This window comes from Triturus cristatus, chromosome 9 (genome assembly GCF_964204655.1).
Source record: "Triturus cristatus chromosome 9, aTriCri1.1, whole genome shotgun sequence".
In the NCBI taxonomy this organism is placed as follows: Eukaryota; Metazoa; Chordata; class Amphibia; order Caudata; family Salamandridae; genus Triturus; species Triturus cristatus.
Genome location: NC_140592.1, coordinates 801,661,494 through 801,685,739, shown reverse-complemented (window position 1 = coordinate 801,685,739; position 24,246 = coordinate 801,661,494). Strand labels below are relative to the sequence as shown.

The following is a 24,246-nucleotide window of genomic DNA, read 5'->3' as shown; positions in this document are numbered from 1 at the left end:
CACTCGTAGAAGGACATATCGAAAACCTCCAAATGCCAGCAAGGTGTAATCTTCACAGGGAAGGATGCAGCGCTGTCCCTGTCACAGCTCCATTTTCCCTCGTCGCCAAAATGAAGTAAAGTTCATCACGCAGGTAAGAGTAAAATCCTTTATTTGGTATCAAGGATAACTGCACCCTCAGCTTGCTGGCAAAAGGTACACGCAGTGAAGGCAACCTGTCAACATTCCAAAGCTGCCTTCATGTCAACATTCTAAGCATTACCAGTGTGAAGGGTGGAAGGGGGGAGGATGGAATGTACCAAGTGGCAAACTATAACATGGTGCAAATGTATTTCCTTTCAGCTGAGTGTCCATCTACATGCCATTTCTGGCTCCTGTTTTGTGTTACCAGGATTGTCACACTATTCCTGATACTTATGTAGGAGGCAGGGTTCAACTGATTTGTGCGGCTTGCCTACTTTAGGCAGTGCCTTGTTCCTTTGCTGTCAATTGTTTCTGGAAACTGCATGCATTCAGTGTTAATGTATTTTGATTGGTCTTGCTAAACTGCACGCCATTTACAAGTTACTTCAAGGAGTGCTCTGGATAGAGAAGAAAACATTAAGTGTCTGACCCTTCTGCAGCCTGCAGTTTTTGTAGCGGGATATTTCACCTAGTGAGCTCCTCTGTCTTTTGCTCTATAGTTAGTGTAATGTTTTCGAAGACTTTACCGCTTTTGTTTTATCTAAATTGAACAAAAAGTGTATGTAAACATTTCTCTTGTCCTGCACCCTTTTATATTTGGTAGGTAAGTAATAGTTTATTGTCTGGTCAATTAAAACCTTTACAATTTCTCATAAAAGAAAAGTTATAGCAGCAAAGTTCATGATTTAAGACTAATTAAAAATAACATTTTGTGAAACATCCGTGCATTATGCTAACATCAATGGTGCAGTTATCAATAAGGTATAATACACTTTCATTGGCTCCCTCACATAAACGGTATGTTGTCTGACTCGGCGATCGTTTCCAAGAGGGGAGGTGCGGCTATGATGGTAAAATGCTCATTCGGAGATGAAGATATTTTTCTTTCTTCCTCCTACTGAAACCTGTGCCTAGGTAAGATTGCGGAGAGGACTTGACATAGTTTGCACAACCAACCATCCGTGGGCTCTTTCTGTGAGTGCCGCCTTGTCTTCTAATAGGGATAGTTTTTTCACTGTCTTGTTTACAATTTGTTTAAAACAATGGTAGGACCCTGAGGCCACCCAGAGATCCTCCAGTCCCAGACGCTCCTTTGATGCTGTCAAATAGCGCATTGCTGCGCAGTCCCTCTTTCGATGTATTTCGTTCCATAGGTAGGAATTCAATGTTCCTGCTTCGGCCCTTTTGATCCTGTACCCGTTCTTGACATAAGCTCCTTTGCGGGCTAATTCTTGGCCTTGTAGGCCAAATTCTAACCTTATTTGGGCAGGTGAAACATACTTAGGTAGATAAAAAATCATTCTGGCAGCTCTAGAGACAGTGCTGTCTAATATGGCCGCATCTCTTCCCCTCAGGCACTCACTCCCATAAGTGATCGCTGGAATGAGCTTTGTTTGCCAGACTTGTAAAAGTGGAGTAAGATTTGGGCCAGTAGTTTTATGTTTGATAGATTTCATTGCTGCCGCAATAGAGTTGCCTCTTCTTTTGATAACATCTTTTTGTGAGTTAAGTGTGTCTCTCTTGTCTATTAATACTCCGAAGTATTTGTATTGGTCGACTACTTCTTTTGTTGAGTTAGCCAGGTGCCAGGGGAAGTTAGAGGTTTTCTTTCTTGGATGAATGCTCATTACCTTTGTTTTGTCATGGTTGATGATTAAACCATTGTTTGCTGAATATCTACTGGTTGTGTCTAGTAGAGGTTGAAGGCCAATGGGGGTTCGACTAACTAGCACGAGGTCATCTGCAATTATTTTATATTTGGGGGTTTTTTAATGTCCTTTTCCACACTGCCAGCACAACTTCATACATTGAATTTCCAAGTATATAAGTTTAGATTGCACGAAAGTGTAGGGAAAGCTTTTGCAAATACTATTGAATGCCATTCTGAGGGATCCAGTGGGAACATCGGTGCTGCTGACCTCAGTGTGACATCTATGTTAATGTACGGAAAAAACAGCAATATTGAAGGAAGCCTGCTACTTAAAGGCCCCCTATTGCAATGCACAATCACTTTTGCACTACACTATTCCCATGTTCTATCATGAAACAGTGAGGTCTAAGGCTTGAATATGTGAATTTGTGATGTCTGGCTCTCTAAAGCAGACATTTCTCAAAGAAAAAAGTATTACAGTGGGAGATTTCTTAGGCTGCTGGTGTCAGAAGGCACTAACCTTGTACTTTAGATCCAACAGGAGGTGATGCACTCTTCCAGCCCTAACTGCATTCACCACTAACTACACACAATAAGAATATGCTTGCCGACAGTAAAAAAAGAGAAAGGATAGTGGGATAAAACAGAAAACACTGAATATCTGCACACTGGCTTTTCACTCCACTGAGCACCAATGTCTGAAGGTCGAAGTGGGTATTTAAAATCAAGATAAGATATCTTAATAATCTGTCAATAAAGGGTTGCATCTAAACTGACATTGGAGAGGATAAATCTTAAAAGCATATCAGGATGGATAACTGAGCAGTCGTGGGACCCTGAATCAATTCCACAGGCTTTGTAAGACTGCAGAACAGAATGCTGCCCTGGATTACTGGCCTTAAAATGATCAGGTGAGTCAGTGAGGAGGACGATGAGGGTACATCTGCCATCCTGTCGAGCATCGAAGACACCGGACATTTTCACATGGCAACCTGCTGTTAAGCCTTGGGGAGGGTCGTGAACAAGTGGGGCCACATAGGAGGTGGACAATAAAAGGGCATTGCAGGAGCCCACGAATGGGCAGACCAGAAGAAAGAGATCAAGGGGAGAAGTATTCTGAATATTAGCCCAGCCTATGTAATGAGGATGTATTAGTTGTCACTTGCCCTTCGGAATGAGGAACCCCTTACCCATTGAGTTCATAGACATGTAAGAGAGCCAGGACAAGTAAAAATATTTATAATATATTGGAAAGCTTCATTCAATGTAGTGATCCGGTGTTTATTTCGCCAAAATTCAACAGATCAAGGGATTCTTAGGAGATCAGAATCACAAGTTCTAGAGACAAAACGTGGAACTGCGATGGGTGCAAAATTTGCGCCACCCTATGCATGTATCTTCATGAGTCACGTGGAAAGATTCTGGCTCTGGGACTCATGCTTTTCTGATTTTACTACACACATTGTCTACTGGGGACGTTACATAGACGACATCCTCTGCAAATGGCATGCAGAAGCTGATCTTCTGCAGCAATTTCTGGACCAACTGGACGCCAACCACTGGAATATCAAAACCACTCACTACTTTTCACAATCAGAGGTCAATGTATTAGCTCTTACACTTTACATATGGAATGAACAACTTCACAGCAAAATAATTCATTAAAAAAATCAGTTAATTCCGTTCCTCGGGCAGACAGCTGTCACCCAAAACACAATATCTGTAACATACCGAAATGTGAATTCTTGAGGATCAAACAGAACTGTAGCAAGGATACTGTATTTTTGGAGAAAGGACACAAACTAATAACACGCCTTCACAACAGAGGACAGAAAACGCAACAGCTCAAGTCAACAATGAGTGCAATGTCCCGAATTGACAGATCTATTACACTCCGTATTAAACCACCTACAACTGCACAAGAAGGTGATAAAATACGCTTTATTAGTGATTACCATAATGGCCACCACAAAATCAGAACATTAAAACGCCATTTGCACCTGCTCAAAAGTATACGTAATATCAAGGACAAGGTTCAAGACTATCCGGAAATGAGTTTCCGGAGAGCACCGAACCTATAACAACTAGTATGTAAATCAGAGTTTTTGATAAAAGGAAAAGTACCACCACTTTTCTGGGTAGACTAGCTGGCTTCCACACATGTAACAACTGCCATGTATGCAATTTGGGCCTGAATAAAACCACACAAATTTGGATGCAAATAGGACCACCCATTTCAATAACAGAACAGATTTATGTAAGTTTGTGATTTATGTCATCCTTTGTGTCTGTAATCGACTCTATATTGGGAGCACCATTCGGCCTCTACGCACCGGAATTCAAGAGCATTATAGGAATATATGCAAATTCTCCATGGGCTACCCACTTACTGACCATTTTCATGAAGTCCATCCCCACAAGAATTTGTTCACCTTTCTGGGTATCAAAATCATTCACAGAAATCGATGTGGCGGAAATCGTGAACTCAAACTTCGCCAAATGGAGATTGAACTAATCCAATAATATAGTAGTCATAAGTCGACTTAACAAGGATGCAGAAATTCAATACTGGATAGATGGGTTCTAAGTGATCTGCCGCAGCAAAGGCTGACCAAGCATGTGTCTGTTTTTCACCCCGCTACTCCTTGTGGAGAGACCTAAGCCTAATCGTATCATTATGTAACCAGTGCTTCTATTTCTTTATGCCCCATGGTACACTGTATTATAATTTCTCTCTGAAATACATACCTTTGCATACTGAGCATAGCTATTTATGAGATTTGCTACATTGGACTTGAACCATCATAGATCCATCTTGTACTTTGAGATACCCCTTACTACATACCGATTAGGACTTCTCACGCTATATTATATGATCTGCAGATAACTCTAGCTGAATCTCTAGCAGCTACTTCCTGGTTTACCTAATTAGTGTGATCATATAGTACACCCACACGCTAGCCCATTTTGATTCACTGACCCGTTATCACTACCACACTCTGAGTTTCAGTTGATGGAATTTTTTTTTAATATATTCTGTTTATTGAAAACTTTGACAGGGTAAGATACAGTTCGCATTTCTCTGTTGATGGAATATTTGATGTGCATCCTTACCAGGCTGGCACGGCTTTTTCCCTCTCCCAATATGGCACCAAGACTGTGCCGCCCTACTGGTCTGTATTCATAACCCAGAAATTTAGCACTTTCAGTTTGCCACCTTCAATCGATGAGAGCAGTGTAGCCACCTGCCCATACCGACCGCTAGCAAACCTATCCTTGGGCCAATCGGAGATAAGGACACCGTCTAGATGATGCATCTCGCAATTAGTGGCCCTGCGAAATACCCCCCACTCAAAATCTTTCGCATTCTTATGTTTTCAGATTTTCTGATCTACATGGCCGACACAGCTCTATGGCAACACCCTGCTAATAATTTACAGGTACCAGGTCAATACGCTCACATACTTAAAGCAGTAATAAGATTCTGCAAAACTGAACCTCTGATGATTAGATTAAATGATTATTTTCTTTGCAGCAGTCTCAGACGCATTATTATTTCCTTTATTATGTACGTCTGACTAATTAACTACGGTAAGTGCCCACCCGAACAATACAAGTTATCATGGGTGATGATCACCGCTTGATCTTACACGGTGATAACTCTCTTGGGTGTTTTAATACCTTACTGATTCACAACTTTTTCACGCACAGTGAGTAAACTACTGAGGCTGCAAAACTTGGCTTAATGCATCCTCACCTAAGGATTGGCGCCCTGACATGATTTTTCTTAAAGCTGAAATTGCCTTCACTGTCTCCTTAATATTAAGGAACAGAACACTCAAATCTATATTAGGGACCAAGGCTGACACATGACGAATGGAGCCCCCACCCTGTCTGAAAACCATCTGTTGATGACAAAGTATTATCCTTGAAATCAGTTTTACCTTTTTTTTCTTTTACATATTGTATCATTACTTCTCCTATGATGGACGGATTGACGTATGTATATTACGTAATATTTCACATTTAATGCCGATCACTTTTGTATTACCGATCACGGTTCTTATATGTCTCACTGAGATTTGCTGCCTATGCATATACATATACTGTCAACAATACCACGATGGTTATATATTTCTATACCTCACATATGAAAAATTGTTGTTGTTTTATAATCATACTATATATTTTCCTAATACAAATATACATATGTTAATAATGCCAATATGGCTACGTATTTCTATATGTGACATATGGTAAACTATTGTTTTGTTATAATCATGCCATATATATATATATATATATATATATACACGCTTCAAGGTCTGGATAATCTCAATTTGCATATCCTTACTACTTTGTACTGTTCCATATTTGCAATGCCGTTGTCAATGTTTTTCCTAATTGGTACGAAATGTTCGTTCTTGTGGCCACTGGCCTCTTCTTTTTCTTTCTGTGTGTTTGATTCTTCTATTTTATATTTTACATTTAGATTTTCCTCTTGGGTTTTATGCTTTTATTGCAAAGTGGATTATTTAATCTGGAAATGCCTTCAATTTCCACAGGCACTACTATTGCTTGATCATTTTGACAATGTACATCTACTCTGTTTTTTCTCAATACTCTGCCAGCCTTGAAAAAGCCCTAAGCTTGCATGCCAAAAGGGGGCGAAACACGTGTTAGCTGTATTATGCCCATGTTTTGGTCCAGTGATTCTGATTTCCTAAGAATCACCCTTGATCTGTTCAATTTTTATGAAATAAACACTGGATCACAATATTGAATAGAGCTTTCCATTATATTTTAAATATTTTTACTTGTCCTGGCTCTCCTACATGCTGAAGAGAGAGATGACTGTGACAACACAGGCTTGGATGCTGCCATCGTGCCAGGTAGGGGTGCTGTGGCATCCATGACCAGGCCTCCTAGTGGTAGGACCAAGCCTACTGCTACAGAGCTGTGAAAAACGTCATCCGAGGCCTTTGCTCTCCGTCATACAAATGACAATTTTGAACAAGATTTTTGCAGTTGGCACTAATGAAACCCTGACCACTGCTCCACTAGTCGCACCCTTACCGCAACAGGTCTTCGATGTGCTTGGGACTTGGGGAGCTCCGCTGGCCTGTGTAGAGGAGATCCAGACTGACATAACACCTATCACATGATGAGAGAAGACTGAGCTCAGAGTGCTGAAACTGCACCAGTCACTGCAGCCCCTCCCTCTGAAATAGCCCCAAGTAGATATGAATGAAAACAATCGGAGCCTCTGATGCTAGGAGGGCCTCTGCATCCAGCGCAACTGAGCCCATCCTCAAGACTGTGAGCACCTCCACTTACACAATGAGTGTTTTCCAGGGGCACTAGACACTGGTGGCTGAGACGAGAACAAGAACCAACAACCAAAGTTGGCGTCAAAATCCTCAAACAACAAAGGCACCCTCACCAACATCCCACAGGGTGATCATGAAGAGGCCAGAGGATTGAAAGTTGGCCAAGGCGACTGCCGTTAAAGACAAAACAGTAGCATTTGCGGCACTAGCTGCATCTGCCAAGAAGTCAGACAGGGCTCCTGGGTGAGTCAGAGAAAGACTAGGGCTCTGGCGGCAGCATGGCGGTCAAAGACGCTACCCTGTGTATTCTACTGGGTCAATTGAAGAATCAAGTTGGTCATTGCCATCCTGAGGAAGACTTAGCGAGGGTTTAATAAATGTGAATCTTCTCTGGTACATTGTTTTGGATTTGGTCGATGACACTACTATATCAAGGTGGGGCAAAGAATGTAACTTTCCTCTCATTGATGCCAGCTTTCTTGGCTTATACTTGTTATTGCTCAGTTAGGATGGGTGATCTGAACATGGAAGGGATTTTTCTCCCTTGGGCTAGGTACCACAGTTGAGAGACCTAAGACAAGGGAGGGGCATGAGAGAGTCACATGCAGATTGGGCACATCATACATTGCTTTCCACGCAAGTTTGCTATTTCAGAAGCATTCACATACCTAAAAGGGGAATCTCTTGTGGGGGACTGACCTCAACATTGTTATGGACAGCACCAGGAATTGACGTGGGGCTCTTGGATGCTTGGAGACAAAGCAACAAAGATGAGACAAATTGCACTTTTTGGCAGGGACTAAGCTGTCCGAGCAAGTCAACAGCACCTCAGTAGCTTATATTGCCCTTGCTGATCATGCACTAGTCAGACGATCTATGCACTGTCTACCACTGCCTCAAGTACACTTTAAAGAACACTTTTAGAGGGCCACGGGAAAAGCAGAACCACTCGGCCCGACCATGGGAATTGAAGCTGTTTGCTCCTGATCTTCCAGGGCCAGATTTACTATGAGTCCTGATCAAACTGGTTCAAGTACCCCTTCAGCACTTGACTTCAGTAGTAGCATGGGTCGAGCAGTTCAAGGTTTCTCAGTGGAATTTGGATGCAGGGGAGTGAATAGTCTCACAACTCAAACTACCTTCAATTGCAGCAATAAATAATTTTCCAGTCAAATACTTTTATGAAAAAGGAGTATTATACACAAACAAAAAGTAAAATATAACATGCACTAAAAAAACACCCAGTTCCCGGAGGTTGGGACTCTAGTATTTGATAGGCCGGTCGCTGAGTGCCACTTTCTCACTAATGGTGGTGGATATTCCCTATTCATTATAAGAGAAATTCAGGTTTTTTTTTTTTTGAAAGCTTTATTGAAATTGACACAACGTTACAAACATTAACCAACAACACAATCCAGCAATATTACATCCTGATTACATATGTGGTACATGCCAATGCAGTCATTTATATACATCCATAGCTTTGGGTGCTCCTAACATCATGTTCGACAATTCACGGTAAGAACCCATCCACGCAGGGCCAGATCAGACCCGCCAATTCGCCCATCCAGTAGTACACATTGTCGGGCCCGGACCCCGCCATGCCCAACTGGGCGACTGCTAATCAGAATAACCGCCCAGAGTGCCTCCCCTCTCTCCCCGGCGAACCACCCCCTCCCCCTGCCACGCCCACGGGGCCCACCCCAGACCTCCCACACTCATTCATCCAGTGCAGCCTCTTTCTCACGTTGCTCCTGAGCCCATCTCACAAATGGTTCCCAGATGTCTCGCGGGCAGGAGGTGGATGGCATCAAGTCCCAGAATACGCTCAACTGCCCATGACCATAAGTTACGTCTGCCAGCCATCCGTTCACCGAGGGCACCCGGCTCCTACCCCAGTGGATCGCCACCTGTCGTTTAGCAAATAGTAGAAGCATGGCATGCAGTTTACGTTCTTTAGGCGGCGTGTTCTTGACATATCCCAGTATCCCCACCTCGGGGGAAGGAGCATCAGTGCGTCCCAACATCTGATTTGCTATCACAAACACCCGGGACCAAAATGCCTGAAGCCTGGGGCAGGACCATGCCATATGCAAAAACGAGGCAGGTTCACCTCCGCATCTCCAACAACCCACCCCCTCCCTCAAGCCCATTCTATTTAAGGCAATCGGTGTTCTGTAGAATCTATGCAAATATTTGAAATGTATGAGCCTCAGTTTATAGTTTGGGGAGAGCTCAGCTAGCTGTCCACAGCAGAAGGTCCACTGCTCCTCCGACAAGGGAGAGTCCAGCTCCTCGTTCCATTGCTGGAAGGACTGAGGCTGCACCACCGGCGCCTCAGTCTGCATGGATCTATAGAGTCTGGTGACTAATCTCCGAGGGGACGGGGAACCCACCACACCCTCCAGCGCCTGGAACACCTGGGGGGCCTCCGGAAAGTCCTCGCTCAACGCCCGGCATGTCTCCCGCAGTTTGTGGTAGAGAAACAACTCAGAAAAATGCACCGCCTGCCCCTCCGCTGCCACCGGCGGCTGTATGAAGGTATTATCCGGAAATAGATCCGCAAATGTATGCAGGTGCATCCTACGCAGTAGAGGCGGGCTAATTCCATCTCCAATACAAGGCAAGAGCGGGTTGCGCTCCAGGGACAATGACGGGGCATACAGGAGTGGCACACCCGCTCTGCGTCTAAGTTCCACCCAGACCCAGCGCAGCATCTCCGCAGTGTCCACGTCTCCTCGGGGGCGGCGCGCCTTCGCACAAATTGCCACTCTCAGCGGGATCGGAGCAACAGTGTCCTGCTCCACAGCCACATGCGGCTGGAAGGGCGTCGGATGCACCCAATAGTGCAGGAACTGCGCCTGTGCGCACATGGCATATAAGCGCATATCTGGCGCTCCCAGCCCACCCTGCACCAACGGTAAAGTCAGCACGTCCCAGGACGCGCGCGCCTGGCCACCAGCCCACACCAGTTCGATCAAGTGCGACCGGAGTGTGACGAAAAACTGCGACGTCAAAGGGATTGGTATATTCGCAAATAAGTACAAAAATTTAGGCAAAACCACCATTTTGACCAGAGCTATCCTGCCTGTTAGTGACAGGGGCAGCCTCATCCATATCTTTATCCTTTCCTCCAGCCACGCGACCGCCCGCCCAAAATTAAGAGTCCAAATGTCCTGAGGCACTCGACTCACCCAGATGCCTAGATACTTAACAGCATCCATCTCCCACCGTAAGGGGTATTCCGAATGCATCCTCGGGGTACTCTCCGTCAAGGGGAAGACCACCGATTTGGACCAATTGATCGTTATACCGGCAAGCCCTCCAAATCGGATGAATTCACGCAGCACTACGTCCAGGTTTACCTCGGGCTTAGTGAGATAGAGTGTTACGTCGTCCGCATAGAGCGATATCAACAGGCTGCGCGCGCTGAACCCAATTCCACGTGCCGTGTGGTGTTGCCGAATGCGAGCCGCTAGCGGCTCCATCGCAATGGCGAAGAGGAGCGGGGACAGCGGGCATCCCTGGCGTGTACCACGCGAAATCGGAAACGGGTCTGATATCATACCATTCACCCTAACTCTGGCACAAGGCATAGTGTAAAGTAGGCGGATTTTGCTGATTAGGAGCGGACTAAAACCTATACGAGTCAGTATTGCGAACAGATATGGCCATTCCAGAGTATCGAAAGCTTTGGTGGCATCCAAGAATACCACCGCAGCGTGCACATCTGGATGCAAGTAATGCAGTATGGAAAAAATCGTACGGAGATTATGAGACGTGGACCGCCCTGGGATAAACCCCGATTGGTCCGGCAAAGCTATCAGGGGTAGCATTGGTTGTATTCTATTAGCAAGTAATTTGGCCAGTATTTTTACATCCACATTAATTAAGGATAGAGGTCTGTAAGAGTCCATCTCGTCTTTTGGTTTGTCCGGTTTTAACAGGGTAATAATTGACGCTTTGCGCATTGTTTTGGGAAGCATTCCCACCTGTAACGCCTCCTCATACACCGCCAACAGCCGGGGAGCCAGTTCCTCCGCGTATGCCTTGTAAAAGGCCGTAGTCAGGCCGTCAGGGCCAGGGGCCTTGTCAAGGGGCAAGCTTTTGATCACCTGGGCCACATCTGCGGCGGTTATCCGGAGATCCATATATTCTCTATGTTTATTATTAAACCAGACCAGTGCTATGGAGTCAAGGAACGAGTCTAGCCCTTCCGGGCATCCCCCCTGGGTGGTAGTGTACAAGTCGGTGTAAAAGCCCGAGAAGGCGTGTAGTATGTCCTCTTGGCCTCTGATCGTGTCTCCGGTTTTTGAGCGAAGTTCATGGACAAATGTCGCAGCCCTGGACGGCCTTATCATATTCGCCAGGGTGCGCCCCGGCCTATCTCCCTCCCCGTATCTCCTGGCCTCTGCATGTTTACCCAAAAACTTAACCTCCCGCTGTGCCTCCGCATCATACTCTAATAACTTAGCCTTCAGTAAATCCAGGATGTCTGGGGTGTTCGCAGCGTAGAAGCGGCTCTCCAGATCTTTAATGTCCGCTTCCAGCGATGTGAGCGTACCCCTTATAGCTTTCAGTACCCCGGCCTGACGCGCAATACACTTTCCACGAATCACCACTTTAAAGGCCTCCCATAGGGATGCCTCCGTGTCCACCGATCCAGCATTTAGCGCAAAATAGTCAATAATGTCCTCCCGTATCTCCTCCTTAAACGCCTCGTCTAGCAGTGCATGTCGCGGCAGATGCCATGAAAAGCCCCGTGGGGGCACGCCGGGCAGTGACAATTGCAACAGGCAGGGCGCATGGTCTGAGAGCGAGCGCGTCATATGTTCGGCCTCCACTGTCCACAGAGCCGCGTCTCTAGATAGTAGCCAATAGTCCAAGCGGGACCAGGCGCACCGGCGGTCAGTGATGCATGTACCCTCTCTCAGCTCACCATGTCTAGCTCTCCACACATCCACCAGGCCCTCCTCCTCAACTATCGCCCCCAGGGCAGCACCCGCCGCAGGGTGTAGGCTGCGGACGGCACCCCGTCTATCCAGATCATCATTTAATACTGCATTAAAATCTCCCCCCCAATGAACGGTGGTGCATCCAGTCGCCCTCACCCTCGCCCATACATCCTGAAAGAACCCAGGGGAGTCTACATTCGGGCCGTATACGACCACAATTGACACCAGTAGGCCACATAAGAGACCCCGGACTAAGACATATCTACCCTCAGGGTCACAGTGCGCAAGTTCTTCCCGCCAATCCAACCCACGACGAACTAGAATGGCCACCCCTCGGGCATAAGTGGAGTACGTAGCAGAGTATACATGGCCCCAGCGGGCATGTCGTAGTCGGGGAGACGAGGGGGAACCCAGATGCGTCTCCTGGAGAAGGCAGATGTCTACATTGGGACGGACCAAAAAGGCATGCACTAACCTGGCCTTTCTACAGTCATTCAGACCCTGCACATTCCACGTCACACAGCTTAAGACGTTAGGTAACTTTTGGGTCATGTCGGTAGCCTAACGATACACCCAGTATTCTTCACAATTCTATGCACTCTAGCGACCACAGAGCAAATTACATATAAGCTGGAACCAGATACTAAACAAAAACATCCCAACATCCGCCCCCCACCCACTCCAACCCCCCAAACAGGTCGTGTATTGCCCACCCTAGAGTCAAGAACCTCCAACATAATCGGGAACCTTCCCATGGGGACGTGCCTAAGCCAGCTTCTCACCCCGGTGAGAACAGGGCGGCCAGAAGATCTGCAGGCAACCCGGCCCGCTCGAGATCATATTTACAAGATAAGGGTGCATGGCAGCGCGGCGGGAATTTATAGGATAGGGAGCTGATGTTCACAAACCATCGGTAGAACTGTTACCAAACGGCAGCGGCAGTTAAAGTACTTCTCATAAATACGATACCCATATCAGTCATTGTCACTCAGGTTTCCAGCCTCAGCCTCCGCTCCCCCCGTCTGTCGTTTTTGCTTCTTTCGGCCCACATGTTTGGCAAACTTCATCGCCTCCTTGGCCTCCGCAAAGAAGTGTGTGGTGCCTTCAAACGACACCTTGAGCTTCGCCGGGTACAGCAACGAATACGGGATCTGCGCCTGAAGGAGGAGTCTCTTGGCTGGTGCGAACTCCCTTCGCGCCGCTTGTACTGCTGGAGTAAAGTCTGGGTAAAATGATATCGCATTTCCCTGGTGCGTGATCTTTCCTCTCTCTCTCGCAAGTCTAAGGATAGTGTCTCTGTCCTGGTAGTTAAGGAGTTTAGCAATAATGGGCCTCGGAGGTGCCCCAACTGGCGGCCTTTGGCCCAGCGACCTATGTGCCCTCTCCACTACAAAGACCGCTGATAAGTGTGGGTCAAACAGCTCGTGTAGCAGGTCGGTGACGTACGTCTCCATTTTGGAGATGGCAGTCGTCTCCGGGATCCCCGTGACGCGGAGGTTGCTTCGGCGCGAGCGAGCCTCCAAATCATCATTCTTTGCCCTTATGACGCTCAGCAGCCTATCCATGTGTAAAAGCTGTTCCTTGGTCTCGACCTGAAACTCATGGAAGTCCGCAGCTCGTCCGTCCAATGAGTCCAGACGCATTTCGTGGGTGCTAACTTGCGTCTTGACAGACTCGAGCTATGATGTCAGGGTGTCCAGCTTAGTGTCGATGTTGCGGAGGCTGGATCTCATCTCCAGCATTAGGGTCCTCAAATCCTCCCCTTGATCTTCCACCACCTGGTTGGGCCTGCTCTCCGCCTGCACCTCAGCTCCTGCGTCCACCTGCCGCGTCGGCCGCTTGTTGTCAAAGTTAATCTTCGACTGTTTGGCGTCGTGTTTCCCCATGGCAGCCGCCGAGGAGACCGCGCTTGGACCACCAGACAGGGTGCGGCCCTCCCAGCCAAAGTGCAAGGCCCTGCGCTTCCCGCAGCAAACTCACAAGTAGGTGCCGGTCAGTTTCAGAACCGAAGTTGGCGTGGTCGTCGTCCGGCCGTGCCCTGGGGTCAGAGCCACAGCTCCCTCTCATACGCCGGTAGTCCGCGGGCTGCCCACCGCTTCTGCCTCCCTCTCTCCGCAGCTCGGTTATAGCTTCTCAGGTCTAGCAGCGTCGCTCTCAGGCAGGTGTCTTCACAATGCCCCCGGCCACACGACACTCCGCTCGCCCGCGGGGCACAGCTCACCTCCGCACAATGCCACGAGCGCTTCGGTGCAGGCCCACGACCCAGCCTCACATGTCCTCTCCACCGTCGCACGCCAGCAGCTCGCCAAGGTCATCCGCCAGTGTTCGTTTCCCCCAGATATCGCTCCTCAGTAGTTGCGGCCGCTCGCCATGCCAGCCCGTCAATTAGCGGGCCCACGCGGATGGCAGCACCTCGGCTAGACTCACCCGAGCAGTGGGGAGAGAGCGCACACGGTCCCTTCCTCCACAGTGCGGCTGTTCAGCCACGTTTTCTGCTCATCTCCCCCACTCCAAGCGCATACCGTCTTGAGCGCCGATCAGTGGCCTCCGTAAGTCTTCCACTCCGCACCACAGCTCGATCGGGCATCCGCGGCATCCGCCGCCTCCCATCCGTCGCCGCAGCTCGGTGTCAGGCCCCGATCTAGCTGCCCGTCAGAGACGCCGGGCCTTCCGCCACGCGGGCGCCCCGGCCTCAATTTACGTATCGCCGCCTCCAGGTCACGGCAGCGGCAGCCTCCCACAACGGCGCGGCCGTCGCAGGGCCGTATCTCCACCGTCAAAGCCTCCCGGCCTCCAAGATTTCACCTGCTGGTGCCTCGCTCCATGCGCTGCCGTCTCCGCAGATCTCGGCGGTCTCAGCGCGCCCGAAAGTTCAGGATTAGTTTCAGGATTAGATTCCGGCCGGCGGAGCTCGCTTAGGTCGCGGCCATTCCGCAGCTCGGCAAGCCACGCCCCCAGGAGACATTCAGGTTAAGCCCCACTACTAGTCTCAGTAGTCCCACTCCAACTCTTCCAAAAGAATTTCGATGCCTGAAGCACTGTGCAGCAGAAAAAGACCCCCAGGAGTCGTACCGCCCTGCATTCAATCTTACCCACTCCTGCAGGAGTTGTGCTACCGGAGTCCCTGCGATTCGGTCACTCTCAGATGTTTGGGAGGGCTGCAGCAGTTGCAGCTGGTGAGTAGTACTTACAGCTCTGCAGGAGCAGCTGCTGGTGGTCCATGGTGCTTCCTCCAGTTAGACTGTAGGTTCCTCTGATCCTTCCCAATGGTTTGGCCCACACAGGTCACCATGGGTTCCTCTCCTCTCGATGACGGTGGAACCAGGCAATATTCCTTGTTCTTCAGGGACCCCACCGACCTTACTCCGCACACAGGTGGCGACTTGAAGAGTTAGCACGGCAGTCATGCAATCTTCAAGTCGGCTCCCTCCGGCATACAGGGTTGACTACTTCACTCTGCACACAGGGGACAGCCTGATTGGTGCAACCAAGGCTAATTGAACAGCAACCCCCATTTGCATATGGGACCTGACTTGTATCTGCACACTTGGGACGACCCAATTGGTGCAGCAGACATATCCGCACACCTCGCTGCAGGGATGCATTTGCCTGGATCCCCCACTGGAACTTGCTCCCTCCAAGATCTATCCTCTTCCTTTCATAGCAAACTGTCTTCACAAGCAGGCAGGCACTGGATGTCCAGGCGCCAGGGGCATTTGGTCTTGGATTACCCTGGGTGATGTCTCCTCACCCAGCCTGGAGACTAGCAGACCTTAGCCCCCAGCCCTGGTCACAGACAGAAGTCTTGTAGAACTTCTCCTCCTCAATAGACACTTCGACTGACAGCTTGACAATTTTGGGGACCTCAAACTTCCCTTCTAGTCCATTTTCAGACACCAAATGGGGTTTACGGTCTGCGTCTTTGAAGCTTATGATGGGAGTCTATTTCTTTTTTAAGTGCACACTCTTCTGTCCTGCCCTACCTCCAGAAAGCAGTTTGTCACACCAAGGACGACTATAAATTGGATCGCCCCACAACACAGGCCACAGGAGTGACTAGAGGATCAAACCTTGATGTCAGCCACAGAGAAATGTGCATAAGACGTTACCCCAGGGCCCCAGTACTACTCTTTATAATCCTTTTATCAGACCCATTTTCTTTCTTAGATGAGCCCTGGCCCTTTTCAGTGACCTCTCCCTAAATAAGAGAGCACACTATGAAGTGTACTGAAGAACCTGGTTCTTCTCCCTCCACTGTGTCCCACCCAACTCACAGGAATGCAGCAATCCACAAATTTGCCTTGGGGGATTCCTCTAGCTCCTCCGTCTCCTCCAGTCAGCCCTGGATCTCCCAAAATGGAACCCAGATCCTTCCATGTATTGTACCATTCACAGGCACACATACACACAGCACATGCATGCAACAACACTAGTTGCACAGTGCTACATACTGATTTGATATGAACCAGTGGAGAGTTAAGAAAACAGCAGCTGAACTTTACATGACTGAGCCTGACGGCCTCACTCCAGTGACACAGGTAAAAAGGCCTGTTCATTTGTTCTCATCGGATTTGGTATGCTGGCACCTCTGCGCTCAGGCTACTTAACTCCTGGCAAAAGCAGTAGCCTTTCTCCACAACGAGATTAGCACTTTGGGTGCCTCTCCTAATCCAACAAGACCACAGACCAAGAGACAGGCCTATGTCTGCATGATTCGTGTTCACGCATGACAAAATAAAATCATCACCAGGGATCCAGACCTTATTGTAGCTGCGGTACTAAAGGCAGGGCATCCGTCACCATGCAAGGAACTTTTCCGTCCCAACAGAGACTAAACAAGTACCTCTCCATAAACCAGATGTGTGTGAGCAGACCAAGAATGGAATTAGCAACTTCATAGCAGTGACACACGAGAGGTATCGGCAACCACACTTGGGACATACTCACGGTTGATTTGAGGGGTTTTGACAACTGAGTACTTGAAGCTGGCTAGGGCAAACACCAGGGTGAGACTGGAGCTCCAACTGGCTACATTAGAAGCTGAATATAAGTGTACCTGTTTGAATAAAATCTGGCATAGAGTTTTGGCTCTTGGATATCAGGTACAACCTTTAGAACTGCAAAGAGCAGAAAATGCTCTCCTAAGAACAAAAGAGAAATACTGTTCCTCTGACTAGTACATTGCTATGTATCTAGCATCTCAGCTGAAAGTGAAAATCATGTTGGATAGGAGTGCAAGAAGTCAAAGATAAGATGGGGGTAATGGTAACAGATGACAAGGAGAGGTGAGCCTTTCTGATGGATACTTCTATGCGCAGACTCTTCACTTGTTGAATATCCCCGGCGCAAGGCTGGATCCATGAACCTGACATAGCCCTCCCACATCAGTAAGTAGTGCTAGCCCTATCACAATGCTGGAAGCAAGGCAATGGAGATGTCAACTGTGGATCCTTATGTCAGTTCCTTTTTTCCACGTCTTTCAACATGGATCTGGAGCTCCTGAATCTTCTCTTCAAAATGTTGCTTTTAGACTTTTAGTGTAGTGCATTAGGGATATCACGCCTGAAAGTCCAGATTCAAGGCCTGTTGCACCAGCGACAAATGTCCACCACAGACCTGCATGAAGAGTGTTAAGTGAGGCTAAGCTGTTCATGGCTCATGCCTGGGATGACCGTCGCACTTGATGGCATTCTCGGGCCATGTTGAGGTCACATTTTGTTCTCCATCAACATAGTCTTGAGAGAGAACAAAAAAATACACAAGAAGAAGTGAACTGAAACCCCAAGATATCTCAGGGTAATTCACCTCAGCATATCCTGCCTGGGGCTGAATCTACATCTACAGAGCCAGATTAGATGGTTATCACCCAACCTCAGGAGCCTCCTCTGGGATGACCAATGCCAACATCTGCCCCAGAGCCTTTCCTGGCTCCACTGCAAATGATTCGGCTAGCAATCTTAGTGCTGAACTACCCAGGGATTCTGACGTCGGGAATGGATCTCGTACCTTTTTTTCTATGGTGTGGGACATGCTCTGCCATGCTTGGGCCCCTTCTGGGGCATCGTATTGCCACGTGGGACCATGTATGACCACTTTCCGGCTCCTGCTGGTTCTCCTCAGCTGCAAGCATCCCAGTCATTCAATTTGGAACTTTCTGATGCTGATTAACGTCATACTGGCACAGAGTCTGGCACCTGAGCTTCCTGTGCTGATATCAATGTCAGTCCTGGTGCTACCGCCACCATCTCTGCAGCTGCCTCAGCAGACAACAAATGCTCTGCAGGAGGCCCCGAAAGTCCTAGTTAAGGTCCGTCATTCAAGAAGAGAGGCTCAGAGAACAGTAGAAGAAGAGGAATTCTGGACTGGTATAAATGGGTCACATCAAGCATAATTGCAGAGAATGTACAAGCTTTCTGGCCCTGATTCGGAATTTCTATAGTTGCCAGATGCACAACCCCAAGACTCGGATGACAGAGGTGATCACATATTCAGACTTCATTCTGTGGAGACAACTGACAACCTGGCACTTCAAAAATGCCAGCGGCCTGGGCACCTCCTCGGATATTGACATAGGCCCACTATCAGACCCACCTTGGCTCTTGTGGAGATGACATTGTTCTATTCAGTTTTAAAACAGGTAGCGGGCTGTTGAACTGCCCCTTACGTCGGTGGAGCTGAAGGCTAACATTTTGACTCTCCTACAGTTCCCCCACTTCATCAGCATAGCCACTTTTGCTTTTCAACAAAGATCTAATGGAGAAGATCAAAGATGCATGGGGCACATCAACCCCCCCTCAGTAAATACATCTGTAGCATTTAGATGAAGGCTGGCACCGGGAGATCAGACATTCCAGTCAGTCCACCCCCACCAGAAAGCTTTGTGGTTCATGTAGCTTTATGTGGCAAGCAAAACCTAGCCAAGAAGGTAGAGGCTCTTGGGAAGAAGTCCTTTTCAGCAGGAAGCCTAGCACATCGTTTCCTAAGTGCTGCATTCCTCACTTCAAGCTTTATCGGACATGGTGGTGATACCCAACCTACTGGAACATTACAAGGACCACTAAAGCGAAGTGATCTGTGATGGTCAAGATGCATCAGGACACATCATAAGACCCAGAATGAACACAGCTGAATAACTGGTTAGGGCAACAGGCATGTTGTGCTGAGAGTGTCCTGCTTTTTGTGGGTGTACAAGCTGCACTTATGGATATGACTTTTTGACTGGGTGCATCTCTTCGGAGACAAATGAAAAGCAGTTTTGCAGCATCTTAAATCAGTAAAAGCCACAGCCTATTCTCTGGCTCTTCAGGTGGCCCAGAAAGGTTATCAGCAGTTGAGGAGGTTTTGTATCAACTCTGGGGGCGTTCCATTTTCACCAGCATCAGCCACTTAGTTGCTTCTGAAGCAACCATTACTGACTCAACCAGCACCTCCAAAGCAAACTTAACCAACTGCATGTGCAACATCACTGCTTGGGTGAAAAACAACTGCCTCCAGCTCAACAAAGACAAAACTGAAGTCCTAATCTTTGGCAAAACCACTCCCCATGGGATGCCTCTAGGTGGCCCTCCAAACTTGGCCTTCACCCAGCCCAGTGGACCACACCAAGATCCTCGGGATCATCCTGGACACCAACCTCTTCATGAGCAGACAGATCAACGATGTCTCCTCGTCAGGCTTCCACATACTGCGAATGCTACACAAGACTTTCAAGTGTATCCTACTGAACTCTAGATGAACGGTCACCCAGGCTCCTATCACAAGTAGACTTGATTACAGAAACGTCCTCTACATCGGAATCCCAGCCCATGTCCTACGACGAATTCCAAACCACCCAGAACGCCGTCAGATTCATCCTGAACATATCGCAAAACAAAAACATCTCAAACTATCTCTACGAGCTCCCAGTCCAGGAAAGATGTAAGTTCAAGCTACTCACCCATGCCTAAAAAGCTCTCCACAACAGTGGTCCAGCTTACCGCAACCACTGCCTCCACTTCTACCAACCCACCAGGCACCTTTGATCTGCTTCCCAGGCAAGACATTGCTCTTCCAGATGAAACAGGCATAATCTCCACCTCAAGCCTGCCCTACTCAGCACTTGGATACCCTCACGGGTGATTAGCCACACTCTACAAATTTACATAACATACTGGGTTTGCCTATGGTTTTTGGGAGATGCTGTACAACATCCCTGATGCCTTTGCAGCAGAACTAAAAAAAAAATAATTTTAAAAAGCTTATTACGCTGACACCTCTGCGCGTGCACACCTACAAAATGAGACCGGAGCCTTTTTCTTTACCTATATGTGTTGGACCGATAAATAAAATGAAAGAAAAAACACAATTGTCTGGGAAGCAGTCAGAGACAGGAAGCAACAAGAACGGAGCGGGTGGGGGGAAGCAACTCAGAGGTCATGGATTGGGGGTGTGGGGCGGCGGGGTGAGAGAGCAATGTGGAGCGCAGGGTAGGTAAGTAAACCTGTGAGAGAGAACAATGTGGACCGTGGGGGGAGAACTACTTGGGTGAGAGAGAGAGAGGCATATATGAGTACACTAGGGTGATCGCTGGAAAACACATGCAATCTCATGGAGTGCTTAAATAAATAAATAAAAAGTAGATCCCAAAGAGTGAACAGTGGATGGGCATAAGTAAATTGACAATACTACAGGGGAGGGACGGCTACAAAATGGACAGGGAAAGTCACTGAAGAGGAAGCAGTCAAAAAAGTGCCAATAAATGGTAATCAACTGCAGGCTGCCAGCACCTCTGTGCTTTTGAAAAGCCCACACTGTCTTTCGCTACTAGACAACTGCGCTGCAGGCTTGACCTAAATATGTGTAGCAATTTTATGCGCCTAGAACAACATTTTCCATCAACATGCTTTTTTGAGTGGAACTAAACCGTCCTTTTCTAAGTATTGCTATGCTGCTCTTTCATTTTATTCTTTGTCCAGGCTTTGTTTGGTGCCCCTGATGACACTTCCAAAGTGAAGGGAAGACATGCTGCTTGTTTCCAACGCAGACCCTCCCTCTCAATAAACAAGCATTGGCATAGCCAATAGGTCTCGCCTTTGGGACCTTATAAGTGTTTAGCCATGCAACAGTTGCATAACTAAACACTTATAAGGTCCCAAAAGCGAGACCTATTGGCTATGCCAAGCGGCCGTGGGGCCGCAAAAGTGAAAGTGATCGCGATCAAACCGGCCTTGCGGCCGCTAAAGTGAAAGTAATCGCGGTAAAAGTGGCGCGCGCGCACATGCACTGTAGCTCTAGGCTGGCCTGGTAGCACTTTTTGGAGCCCTCTCAATAAGTCTCGCCAGACCAGCGCATGCGCTGGGTCAGGCGAGACCTAATAAAGAGCCTGGTGCACGCTGTTCACCCAGCTTACAGCTCCTCCATCGCTGCTCTGTGTGCTCTTGCTTTGGTCTGCCCATTTCTAGGCGGGGCTACGAGAAAAGCTCTGCGTGATTACGCGTCGTCGCCTTCAACTGTGTTTATACTATGAGACGTACAAACAGCCATGTGTGCTTAGAAGAGTTCCATAAAAGAGTCGATAAATAGGTGATGAAGTTATACCAAAACCGATAAATAACACCGACTTCAGGTTCGAGGCCTCTCGGTGCCGTGGGTGTACCTAGTAAACAGACTAATGACTGGTGAGTAAACATTTTCCAATTGCTTGTTAAGGCAGGCTTTTACTCTGAAGCAGCTGAGTGGTGCGGCTGATCGCCGAGTGCCAGCCGGTCTCAATTTTCGTCATCCGTTACTACTGTCCTTTCCCTCCTGTTTATTTATACCTAAAGTTTCATCGTCGTCACTGCCTCATTGGGTCAGCCTCCACCACGGGGCTGAGCTGCCCTGCGAACTGCGCTGGCGCTGTTTGTGATGTACTTCCGCACATCCGGCAAACGTTTGTCAGGTGTTAATTGACCATTACTCAGCGGTCGTGCATTAAAACATGCATTGGCATAGCTAATAGGTCTTGCCTTTGGGATCTTTAAGTGGGATGGAAAAAACTGGGAGAGGACGGGGGACTCACATAGGGGCGTGGCTTAAAACACCTATGCTAAAAATCTGTACTTCGCATAGTGTGCTGCCCCACTGGTATTTTGCTGCTTCTGTCCATTCATCCAGATATATAACACAACAAGTGACATTACACCTGCAACAAGCCAGCACTATTAGCTTTCTCAATGGTTGTAAATTGCATAAGGTACAAAAGCAACAACTATGAATTCGCTTTATATTATATCGAAAATGCTTACGTTCTCGTTGTTCTGTGACAGCCATGCTTTTGCTTGGAGCTTCATGAGGGGTTTTTTGCTTCCTCCCTCCCACTTTCTCTTGAGCGCTAGCATTTTATTTTCTGTCCAGCAGGTTCGAGCCTTACATTGGCTCAGCATCCTGTGATTCAAAACATGAACATGTCCTTGTATAATGTAACTGGTGCTCATGTAAAGTGCTCCAAGTTTGCGCTATATAAAACTGAAAAAATGAGTTTCTTTGAAGTTACATCAAAAGCAATGACAGATGGTGACATTGCAGAGTTACGTTTTTGTGTGTTTTTTTTTTTCACCCTGAGGGTAAAAATGGAGAGCCCGATAGAGACTTGTCTCGGCACATTTTTTTAACATCTGCTGGTGCTGAGCACCGACTGGACCCGGGCCGCTTAAAGCCATGTACAGGACTTTAAACAATCATCGGTGCCTCTGCTTTGCTCACTGAAGACCCACAGGGCTCCCCAGTTGTACTATCAGCAGTTCTGGCCATTACCCACATATTCTCCCCGAGAATTAAAGGCAGAGATTGCCTGCTCATTATTTTCATTTGACAGTAAATCCCTATGGATTTTTCCATAGATGTGTGTGATTCGTAATGTACTGCCAGTTTATGTATTGATTCAGGATACAACAGCATTCACACGTTGCGTGTTTCCATTCAGGGAGGGCGGGGGGTTGGGGGCCTTCATAGCCCGTTCGGAGATGGCGCTGACTGACAGTTGCAATACTTGGGGATCTGTAGTGCCTGTGACTGTAATGCAACTGATGCTCATGCTAAGCTTTCTGATACCTTTGGGTTGAGTTTGCGCTATATAAAGTTCCCAAAAAAGAAATGTGTACAGGATTGCAAAGTGGCTTTCTCTCGTTAATTCCGCAGATGCTCCCTGACGGGGGTTCCAACAAAAGCATGAAGGACCGCAACACGCGGTTAGTGGTGTAGGGACGGCAAGTGAGCTGAAGCAAAACAAAAAGTAGTGCACCAAACGCGCATATTTGGTGAAAAGTGACCTGATCCATGTAACTGGGTCAGTCGCCAGGACGGAAACAAAGAGCCAAAATGGGGGACAAACACAACAATGCAACCATAGAAGATGAAGATTTTATGAGGGGCACTACAAGGAGCCAATTTCAAGTGGTGGGCGTGGCCTAAGTCCACAGAGAGACTACATCGTATTTCGCAGAGCAGCGCATGCACGCTGCTAGGCTCGACCTAAAAAGTAAGGGAACTGTGATGCTGTGCACAGTGGGGACGGGTTCAAAGGCGTGGCTAGAAAACCAAAATATTATGTAACTTTTTCCGGTCTTTCACCTTCCGGTACTGTCAAATTAAATAACAATCAGTTTATATGTAAACTAAATGCAAGTCAGTCAGTGGGAAATTCACTATGTACTTTATGAAACCTATATTACTTAATGCACTGCAGATGTCTGTGACTGTAACCAGAGAGCCATGGAATTGCATCTTGATGGGGCAGTGAAAATAGTTAGGATCGTAACACTAGCCCCTGCAGCCCCTTTAGTTAAGGGGCCAGTGTTATGTACCTTTAAAAAAGCACAAACTTAACAGCTCAGCAGGTAATTCCTTTCCAATACCTCTCAAAAAGAATGAATCTGCCTCATCAGGAAGCGTCAAGTGATTCCATTAATTAAAGCCAATACAGGCTTCCAAGCTCCATTTTGACCTGTTGTGCACATTTACACTTCTTTTAGGCAAGCAGGCACCCTGGCCAGAAGGACTGTTTGCCTTCGGTTTCACAGGACAGGAGACTCCCCTGCCTTTCACTTCAGCTGAAGTGTTTCAGCTCTCGGGATTAGCCGTCCCGGGACGGTTATCGTTTCACAGAAAG

The 24,246-nt window shown here is 47.7% G+C and overlaps 1 protein-coding gene across 2 annotated transcripts in view; it reads left to right on the top strand.

The window, feature by feature from the left end:
* The window catches only part of WDR89 (WD repeat domain 89), a 220,944-nt gene that overhangs the window by 176,034 nt on the left and 20,664 nt on the right, over window positions 1–24,246 (top strand). Inside the window, exon 1 of one of the 2 annotated variants that reach the window (XM_085626203.1) lies at window positions 21,521–21,775. The exons of the other annotated variant lie outside the window; for it this stretch is intronic. The gene's annotated coding sequence lies outside the window, so the exon portion shown is untranslated. Of the gene's footprint in view, window positions 1–21,520; window positions 21,776–24,246 lie in introns of those variants that run through there. 2 annotated transcript variants of the gene reach the window in all.